The following is a 10981-nucleotide window of genomic DNA, read 5'->3' as shown; positions in this document are numbered from 1 at the left end:
GCCAAAACAACAGTTTGGAACATGGGATTATAAATCATATGAATGTACCATAAGATTACTTAACACATCTCCAACTTTATAAATAAATAATAAAACACGTGGACACAAGAATTTTTTGGTGGAATAAATTAGGCCACGGCCGGCTTTATTAAAGATTAACTTAATCCAAAATTAAACTGTATCAATATATACCAATAACTTCATAAACAATAATTAGACCAGCCATAAGCTCGGCCTAAACTTCATACTTAACTCGTCCGCTCATTTCAGTGAGCGACTTTACACCCTCCTTCTAATAAAGCAGCCGTGACAATCAAAACAAACTTTCAACAGGGAAGGGCGGGCGGGGGCAGCACCTCCTCCAGATGCTGTTGGGATGACAGCCTAACACTGCCCGCTACCACTCCTATATACCCCTAACCAGGGGGAGACTTGAAACTGTTCCACCAATGGCCTAACTGTTGCTGGGCATCACAGGCTTCCCTGCCCAGCAACACTACCCCATAGGTCACTTAATGACCCAATGATTGACCTCTGCCCCAGACCCCCCAGCAACCATTTATTTTTAGCTCACCTATACACACTTTAGGCGGGAAATTTTCCCGCCACAAAACTAAGTAAAAGCTAATGGGATGATTATAATCCCATGCGGATCCCTCTATATAATTTCGGGATTCATTCATGGGATTATAAATCCTATGAATGTACCATAAGATTACTTAACACATCTCCAACTTTATAAATAAATAATAAAACACGTTGTAACGAGCCCCTGCTCGCTCTATTCTGCTCTCACGGCACTCCCTGATGTGACCACAATATCTGCTGGTTCCGCTATTGATGATCCGGCCTCAAACGACCGCTTGTGTCGTTTTAATTCTCACAGAACTAACACCCGTCAGGCTGTATGTGAGTTCAAACTGACCAACTCTTTATTGAATGCATCACATATATTTATAATGACAGTTGGAACACCTCTTTCAATTGGTAAATTGTAAAACCCCCTCTGATTGGCTATGCAAATGAGGTAAGCAGAGATTAGTTCAAGAGCTTGGCTGGGAGGCAGATGGGTGTGGCCATTGTCACAGAGAGAGTCAAACCATGACACACGTGGACACAAGAATTTTTTGGTGGAATAAATTAGGCCATGGCCGGCTTTATTAAAGATTAAACTGGATCAATATATACCAATAACTTCATAAACAATAATTAGACCAGCCATAAGCTCGGCCTAAACTTCAGACTTAACTCGTCCGCTCACCATTTCAGTGAGCGACTTTACACCCACCGGACCATGCCGGCTAACCAGGCGGCATGGGCCCCACCCCACCCATAACTATCTCAATTATAGCTTGCATGTCCAAATTGAAAATGTCCAAACCAATCTCTGACAAATGAATCTTGTCCGAAAAATAAAGGCCGGGCAAACCACCTTCCAGGTCCACGTGCCGAAAGGAAAACCCCCAGATTAATGGCATAAAACGAGCCATAATTCTATTCAAACGTATCCTAATCTTATCCAAATATTTAAAATTAGAACAGGGTAACCAAAGTAAACGTGGAATCATCTCAGAAAAAACTAAACGGGCATCAGGAAATAATCGCCTTGCACATACCATAGTACGTTTCATATAAAAAGCCAACTCAATGGTACCAAATTTGCCCACATCATTGGCCCCCGCATGAAAAATTATTACATCAGGATCAGGGTATAAATCGCACATTTCTAACAGTACATCCATCAAACCTTCCCAACGAAGACCCCTGACTCCATTCCAGTATATTCAAACCACATCTGTGGACCAAGAGAGGTTGCCACCGTACGATCTTTTTACAGCTCTGCGATGGGCCCAATATACGAAAGAATGACCGATAATCCATATGGTGAGACCTGTGAAAACTATAACATAAAGAACCGTTAAAGGAGAAGCATTTGCATGTACAAAGAAAGCATTACCACCCCTTGGTCTGCGAAGCCAATACTGAGATATTATACTCACCGGACAAATACCACCCGACCCAACTCTGTTCACTTGAATCCAGGTACCCTTACCTGACTGATCCATCTATGACGTCGGAAGGAAGAACAAAACATAATAAACATGAACATGGACATGCTTCAAGGCCAAACCCAAACCTGCCTCACTATTTCTTGGAAACAACTCACTAATTCTAAAAGCACCAAAAAACATACAACAAAACGCAGTGTAAAAAAGCAACTCTTCAAAACTATCAAAACTAAAGAAGTAGCATGACATAATGATCCTAACAGCGTGGGAGAAATAGGACATCTATTGTCAGGAGAACAATTACCGCGTTTGTAACCCTTTAACATCTGCTTAATCAAGAAATAATCTATCAAAGAAGGAGAACCTAAAACCCGAAGAAAAAAGGAAACACCTGACATAACCCTTAAAACAGTAGAGTAAGCCAGTCCCTCCCTAAATAATGCCACACAAAATGCCAATGCAGCAACTTTGCCACCATAATGAGAAGACCAACCTCTAGCAGCTGTAAAACTGCACCACCTAAGCCACGAACGGATATAATCCGACCATGTCGCCGGAGCCACAGAAGACTGTAAGTAAGACATACCTAGGACCAAATCAGATTCCACAGGTACGCAGGGCACGATTCCCCTTTCAGATCGGCGAATCAGCAATTGAATTATCTATCCCAGGGATATGGCAAGCTTTCAACCACCAGATGACGTAACAATTTAACTACTAACGGACATTTTGATGATAAACAATTAACTGCAAATAAAACACCCTTATTGTCAGTAGGCAAAATAATTCTCTTATTGGAAAAACAACTCCCCCATAAAACTAGCGAAACCACAACAGGAAACAGCTCTAACAAAACAATATTTTTAGTCACCCCATTCAAAATCCAAGCAGGATGCCATTCTGATGCACACCAATGTCCGTTCCAATATGCACCAAAACCGCAAGAACCAGCAGCATCCGTAAACAAATCCATAGAAGAAGCTAAAACAAAATCTTCCTGCCAATACGACCTGCCATTATATTGCTGAAAGAAATCCAACCAAATCATAAAATCTTCTTTAACCTCCCTGGATAAGCTAACATGAAAACCCGGGTTCCTCACACCAGAAATCTTTGCAGACAATTGCCGACAAAACACCCGGCCTATTGGCATAACCCTACTGGCAAAAGCTAACATACCCAAAACCGAATGAATCTCTTTCACCTTAGCTTTACGCTTCCTTAGCAACGAAGATAACACCATGCAGATTTTCGACACTTTTTGTGACGGAAGACAAAATTCACCTTTCACAGAATCTATGACAATCGCGAAATATTCCAAACAATTAGTAGGGTACACCGTCTTATCCTCAGCTAACGGAACACCAAACTCAGAACAAGCTGCAAAAAAGGATTCCAAACTTTCTAAGCATGCTGAAGACTCTGCTGGACCAATGAAAAGGAAATCATCCAGATAGTGTGTCACTGCACCCCGCATACACCTGACTGCTACTACCCATTCAATAAACGAGGAAAAAACTTCAAAATAGAAACAAGACAAAGAACAACCCATTGGAATACATTTATCAAAATAAAATAAACCCTGAAAATGAAAACCAAGTGAGTTAAAACAAGAAGGATCTACAGGTAACAGGCGAAAGGCGGACTCAACGTCCGCCTTTCCCATCAAAGCACCTTTACCAAAACTACGTATTAGGTCTAATGCTGAATCAAATGTGGCATACTTGACCGAACACAATGCTTTATCAATCTCATCATTCAAGGATGCACCATAAGGAAAAAATAAATGATGAATCAATCGAAAAGCATTGGGTTCTTTCTTTGGAACTCCTAATGGAGAAAGATGAAAATTGGCAAAAGGCGGAGATGAAAAAAGTACCAGCGATCCTGCCAAACTCCAGTTCCTTTGCCAACTTTTTTCCCACAACCACAGGAAATTGATCAACCGAAGACGAATTATTAACCCATTCACAACCAAAGCCAGAAAATGATGGCAACTGAAAACCTAAAGCAAAACCGTTAAGTAGCAGCTCCGCCATCTTGCAATTTGGGTAACGTTCTAACCAGGGACGCATGGTCACCAGATTTACTGGCGTCCATGCTTTTTGCAATAAACTCTTTTGTGGATGGCAGGGTAGGCATGTTAGCTCTTTTATAACAGCGAACCATCGGGTGACTGCCCCCACAAAAGGCACATTCATGGCGATATTTACATGATGCCGGCCACCTACACTGTGCTTCATTAAACGCAAAGCAGGTGCCCTTTTTTAACAATTGAGACTGCGGTACTGCAGAGGCTGGCTGCTGTTTTGGGGCAGAATAAGATGTACGCTGTGGCAACAATAAATTAAGCCACAGCCCAACATCCTTTGTGCCCCACCGCATGCTAGGATATACGGACAGCCTTTGTCTGAAATTCTCATCATACACAAACCAACCTATCCCTCCAAAATTCTTATACGCCTCTAAAACATTATCTAAATGTTGAAAAAGCCCTCAACATTTTGCAGGAAAGTACAAGGGATCGGGCATCTCCTATCTTCTTCAAACTTATCCTCCCTTTTATCCAATTTAGCGACAAAATCTTTTGAAGCAGGTAACAGCGACAATGTCCACAAATTAATTTCTCCATATCTTTTCTTTAACCGACATGGAGAGATGAAAGCCCAACGGCGAAATCTCACATGGTAAAATTTCTTTATAACATGACTCTGACACTCCTCCATGTTTAGCCACCGCTGGAAGAGGGAGAGAGTCATCACTATCATAATCCCCTCCCGTCCCCCGACCGCTAAAACACCAAGCATCAGAAAAATCGCCTGCCGCACCAGCTGGTTCAGGAGCAGGGGGGGGAAGAGGAGCAAAACTCTGTAAAGAAGAAAGTACAGAAGACAAGGACGCAATAACGGTGCCCAGATCACTGGGGAACTCAGTGCTGGAGCAGCACTCCGGAAGCCAGAAAAAGATGCGGATGCCTCTTGTCTCTGCGTCACGCTTTCCAAGCACACACCGTCCCGCTGCTCAACACCAGAGCGGAGCGGCAGAGACTGGTGCTGCACAGGCTGTGGATCAATTCTGCGTCGTCTACGTCCATGTTGCTGCGAAGGATGTGCAGGGGGCTCAAGCAATGCTCTTCTCACAGCAGAACCTTCCTGGGAACCAAAATGCTGCAGGGCCGAAGCGGAACCAAAAAGCTTCTCCAAGTTTCCTGGGGACGCAGTTTCAAGACGGACCTCAGCCAGTGATGTCATCCCCAAGCGGCCACTTCCGGTTTCCTCCACAGCAACGCTGCGCCTCTCTGATCTCCTCCTCTCCGGAACAGACCTACATGGGGAAGGAGAGAAACGGGTGCGCTACCTCTTCTCTCTTCTTGAAGAGCGCAGCGCAGGCACCACAGGGAGAACTTCAGATAATTCAGCTGCAGACACCGCCGGGACCGTGACATCGCCAGGATCGCACACTACTGCCGGAACAGCCACAGATGAAGACCAGTCAGCTATGCAGGATTCTAGCCAGGACGCCGTCTCTCCATCTCCCGCACGCCTCCGCAGCTGAGCGACGAACTCCTCCATCAGGTACACAGACAGGCAGCACCTCCTCCAGATGCTGTTGGGATGACAGCCTAACACTGCCCGCTACCGCTCCTATATAGCCCTAACCAGGGGGAGACTTGAAACTGTCCCACCAATGGCCTAACTGTTGCTGGGCATCACAGGCTTCCCTGCCCAGCAACACTACCCCATAGGTCACTTAATGACCCAATGATTGACCTCTGCCCCAGACCCCCCAGCAACCATCTATTTTTAGCTCACCTATACACACTTTAGGTGGGAAATTTTCCCGCCACAAAACTAAGTAAAAGCTAATGGGATGATTATAATCCCATGCGGATCCCTCTATATAATTTCGGGATCCATTCATTTTTAAAAAGAAGGAACGCACCGGTGAGCTCAGCAACACCAAAAGACCCGGAAGACCACGGAAAACACCTGTGGTGGATGACCGAAGAATTCTTTCCCTGGTGAAGAAAACACAACAGTTGGCCAGATCAAGAACACTCTCCAGGAGGTAGGTGTATGTGTGTCAAAGTCAACAATCAAGAGAAGACTTCACCAGAGTGAATACAGAGGGTTCACCACAAGATGTCAACCATTGGTGAGCCTCAAAAGCAGATTAGAGTTTGCCAAGCGACATCTAAAAAAGCCTTCACAGTTCTGGAACATCCTATGGACAGATGAGACCAAGATCAACTTGTACCAGAGTGATGGGAAGAGAAGAGAATGGAGAAGGAAAGGGACTGCTCATGATCCTAAGCATACCACCTCATCAGTGAAGCATGGTGGTGGTAGTGTCATGGCGTAGGCATGTATGGCTGCCAATGGAACTGGTTCTCTTGTATTTATTGATGATGTGACTGCTGACAAAAGCAGCAGGATGAATTCTGAAGTGTTTCGGGCAATATTATCTGCTCATATTCAGCCAAATTCTTCAGAACTCATTGGACGGCGCTTCACAGTGCAGATGGACAATAGCCCAAAGCATACTGCAGAAGCAACCAAAGAGTTTTTTAAGGGTAAGAAGTGAAATGTTATGCAATGGCCAAGTCAATCACCGGACCCGAATCCGATTGAGCATGCATTTCACTTGCTGAAGACAAAACCGAAGGGAAAATGCCCCAAGAACAAGCAGGAACTGAAGACGGTTGCAGTAGAGGCCTGACAGAGCATCACCAGGGATGAAACCCAGCGTCTGGTGATGTCTATGCGTTCCAGACTTCAGGCTGTAATTGACTGCAAAGGATTTGCAACCAAGTATTAAAAAGTGAAAGTTTGATTTATGGTTATTATTCTGTCCCATTACTTTTGGTTCCTTAACAAGTGGGAGGCACAGATGCAAACTGTTGTAATTCCTGCACCGTTCACCTGATTGGGATGTAAATACCTCAAATTAAATTTGACAGTCTCCAGTGACAGCACATCTTGTTCGTTTCATTTCAAATCCGTTGTGGTGGTGTATAGAGCCAAAAATTTTAGAATTGTGTCGATGTCCCAATATTTATGGACCTGACTGTATATAGTACAGTGTATATAGGTGCGTAGTAGCTGTATATAGGTGTAGTAGATGTATACAGGTGTACATTGTGTAGTAGCTGTATACAGGTGTACAGTGTGTAGTAGATGTATATAGGTGTATAGTATATAGGTGTGTAGTAGCTGTATATAGGTGTACAGTGTATACAGGTGTATATAGGAGTGTAGTAGCTGTATACAGGTGTACTGTGTGTAGTAGATGTATATAGGTGTGTAATAGATGTGTATAGTACAGTGTATATAGGTGTTTAGTAGCTGTATACAGGTGTAAAGTGTGTAGTAGATGTATATAGGTGTGTAGTAACTGTATATAGGTGCACAGTGTATATAGGTGTGTAGTAGATGAATATAGCATAGTGTATATAGGTGCGTAGTAGCTGTATATAGGTGTACAGTGTATATAGGTGTGTAGTAGATGTATATAGTACAGTGTATATACGTGTGTAGTAGCTGTATACAGGTTTACAGTGTGTAGTAGATCTATACAGGTGTGCAGTGTATAGGTGTGTAGTAACTGTATATAGGTGCACAGTGTATATAGGTGTGTAGTAACTGTATATAGGTGCACAGTGTATATAGGTGTGTAGTAGATGTATATAGTACAGTGTATATAGGTGCGTAGTAGCTGTATATAGGTGTACAGTGTGTAGTAGCTGTATATAGGTGTACAGTATATAGGTGTGTAGTAGCTGTATATAGGTGTACAGTATATAGGTGTGTAGTAGATGTATATAGGTGTGTAGTAGCTGTATACAGGTGTACAGTGTGTAGTAGCTGCATATAGATGTACAGTATATAGGTGTGTAGAAGATGTATATAGGTGTGTAGTAGCTGTGTACAGTACAGTCTGTGTAGTAGCTGTATACAGGTGTACAGTGTGTAGTAGCTGTATACAGGTGTACAGTACAGTCTGTGTAGTAGCTGTATACAGGTGTACAGTGTGTAGTAGCTGTATACAGGTGTACAGTGTGTAGTAGCTGTATACAGGTGTACAGTGTGTAGTAGCTGTATACAGGTGTACAGTACAGTCTGTGTAGTAGATGTATATAGGTGTGTAGTAGCTGTATACAGGTGTACAGTACAGTCTGTGTAGTAGCTGTATACAGGTGTACAGTGTGTAGTAGCTGTATACAGGTGTACAGTACAGTCTGTGTAGTAGCTGTATATAGGTGTGTATTAGCTGTATACAGGTGTACAGTGTGTAGTAGCTGTATACAGGTGTACAGTCTGTGTAGTAGCTGTATGCAGGTGTACAGTCTGTGTAGTAGCTGTATACAGGTGTACAGTGTGTAGTAGTTGTATACACGTGTACAGTCTGTGTAGTAGTTGTATACACGTGTACAGTCTGTGTAGTAGCTGTATACAGGTGTACGGTCTGTGTAGTAGCTGTATACAGGTGTACAGTCTGTGTAGTAGCTGTATACAGGTGTGCAGTGTGTGTAGTAGCTGTATACAGGTGTACAGTGTGTAGTAGCTGTATACAGGTGTACAGTCTGTGTAGTAGCTGTATACAGGTGTACAGTCTGTGTAGTAGCTGTATACAGGTGTACGGTCTGTGTAGTAGCTGTATACAGGTGTACAGTCTGTGTAGTAGCTGTATACAGGTGTACAGTCTGTGTAGTAGCTGTATACAGGTGTACAGTCTGTGTAGTAGCTGTATACAGGTGTACAGTCTGTGTAGTAGCTGTATACAGGTGTACAGTCTGTGTAGTAGCTGTATACAGGTGTACAGTCTGTGTAGTAGTTGTATACAGGTGTACAGTGTGTAGTAGCTGTATACAGGTGTGTATTAGCTGTATACAGGTGTACAGTGTGTAGTAGCTGTATATAGGTGTACAGTCTGTGTAGTAGCTGTATACAGGTGTACAGTCTGTGTAGTAGTTGTATACAGGTGTACAGTCTGTGTAGTAGCTGTATACAGGTGTACAGTCTGTGTAGTAGTTGTATACAGGTGTACAGTCTGTGTAGTAGCTGTATACAGGTGTACAGTCTGTGTAGTAGCTGTATACAGGTGTACAGTCTGTGTAGTAGCTGTATACACGTGTACAGTCTGTGTAGTAGCTGTATACAGGTGTACGGTCTGTGTAGTAGCTGTATACAGGTGTACGGTCTGTGTAGTAGCTGTATACAGGTGTACAGTCTGTGTAGTAGCTGTATACAGGTGTACAGTCTGTGTAGTAGCTGTATACAGGTGAACAGTCTGTGTAGTAGCTGTATACAGGTGTGCAGTCTGTGTAGTAGCTGTATACAGGTGTACAGTCCGTGTAGTAGCTGTATACAGGTGTGCAGTGTGTGTAGTAGCTGTATACAGGTGTGCAGTCTGTGTAGTAGCTGTATACAGGTGTACAGTCTGTGTAGTAGTTGTATACAGGTGTACAGTGTGTAGTAGCTGTTTATAGTACAGTGTATATAGGTGTGTAGTAGCTGTATACAGGTGTACAGTCTGTGTAGTAGCTGTATACAGGTGTACAGTCTGTGTAGTAGTTGTATACAGGTGTACAGTCTGTGTAGTAGCTGTATACAGGTGTACAGTCTGTGTAGTAGCTGTATACAGTTGTACAGTCTGTGTAGTAGTTGTATACAGGTGTACAGTGTGTGTAGTAGCTGTATACAGGTGTACAGTCTGTGTAGTAGCTGTATACAGGTGTACAGTCTGTGTAGTAGCTGTATACAGGTGTACAGTCTGTGTAGTAGTTGTATACAGGTGTACAGTCTGTGTAGTAGCTGTATACAGGTGTACAGTCTGTGTAGTAGCTGTATACAGGTGTACAGTCTGTGTAGTAGCTGTATACAGGTGTGTAGTCTGTGTAGTAGCTGTATACAGGTGTGCAGTCTGTGTAGTAGCTGTATACAGGTGTACAGTCTGTGTAGTAGCTGTATACAGGTGTACAGTCTGTGTAGTAGCTGTAAACAGGTGTACGGTCTGTGTAGTAGCTGTATACAGGTGTACAGTCTGTGTAGTAGCTGTATACAGGTGTACTGTCTGTGTAGTAGCTGTATACAGGTGTAAAGTCTGTGTAGTAGCTGTATACAGGTGTACAGTCTGTGTAGTAGCTGTATACAGGTGTGCAGTCTGTGTAGTAGCTGTATACAGGTGTAAAGTCTGTGTAGTAGCTGTATACAGGTGTGCAGTGTGTGTAGTAGCTGTATACAGGTGTACAGTCTGTGTAGTAGCTGTATACAGGTGTACAGTCTGTGTAGTAGCTGTATACAGGTGTACAGTCTGTGTAGTAGTTGTATACAGGTGTACAGTCTGTGTAGTAGCTGTATACAGGTGTACAGTCTGTGTAGTAGCTGTATACAGGTGTACAGTCTGTGTAGTAGCTGTATACAGGTGTGCAGTCTGTGTAGTAGCTGTATACAGGTGTGCAGTCTGTGTAGTAGCTGTATACAGGTGTACAGTCTGTGTAGTAGCTGTATACAGGTGTACAGTCTGTGTAGTAGCTGTAAACAGGTGTACGGTCTGTGTAGTAGCTGTATACAGGTGTACAGTCTGTGTAGTAGCTGTATACAGGTGTACTGTCTGTGTAGTAGCTGTATACAGGTGTAAAGTCTGTGTAGTAGCTGTATACAGGTGTACAGTCTGTGTAGTAGCTGTATACAGGTGTGCAGTCTGTGTAGTAGCTGTATACAGGTGTACAGTCTGTGTAGTAGCTGTATACAGGTGTGCAGTGTGTGTAGTAGCTGTATACAGGTGTACAGTCTGTGTAGTAGCTATATACAGGTGTACAGTCTGTGTAGTAGCTGTATACAGGTGTACAGTCTGTGTAGTAGCTGTATACAGGTGTACAGTGTGTGTAGTAGCTGTATACAGGTGTACAGTGTGTGTAGTAGCTGTATACAGGTGTACAGTCTGTGTAGTAGCTGTATACAGGTGTACAG

Source organism: Bufo bufo, chromosome 3 (genome assembly GCF_905171765.1).
Source record: "Bufo bufo chromosome 3, aBufBuf1.1, whole genome shotgun sequence".
Taxonomy (NCBI): domain Eukaryota; kingdom Metazoa; phylum Chordata; class Amphibia; order Anura; family Bufonidae; genus Bufo; species Bufo bufo.
The sequence above is the reverse complement of the archived record's forward strand: the minus strand, read 5'-3'. Positions refer to the sequence as shown.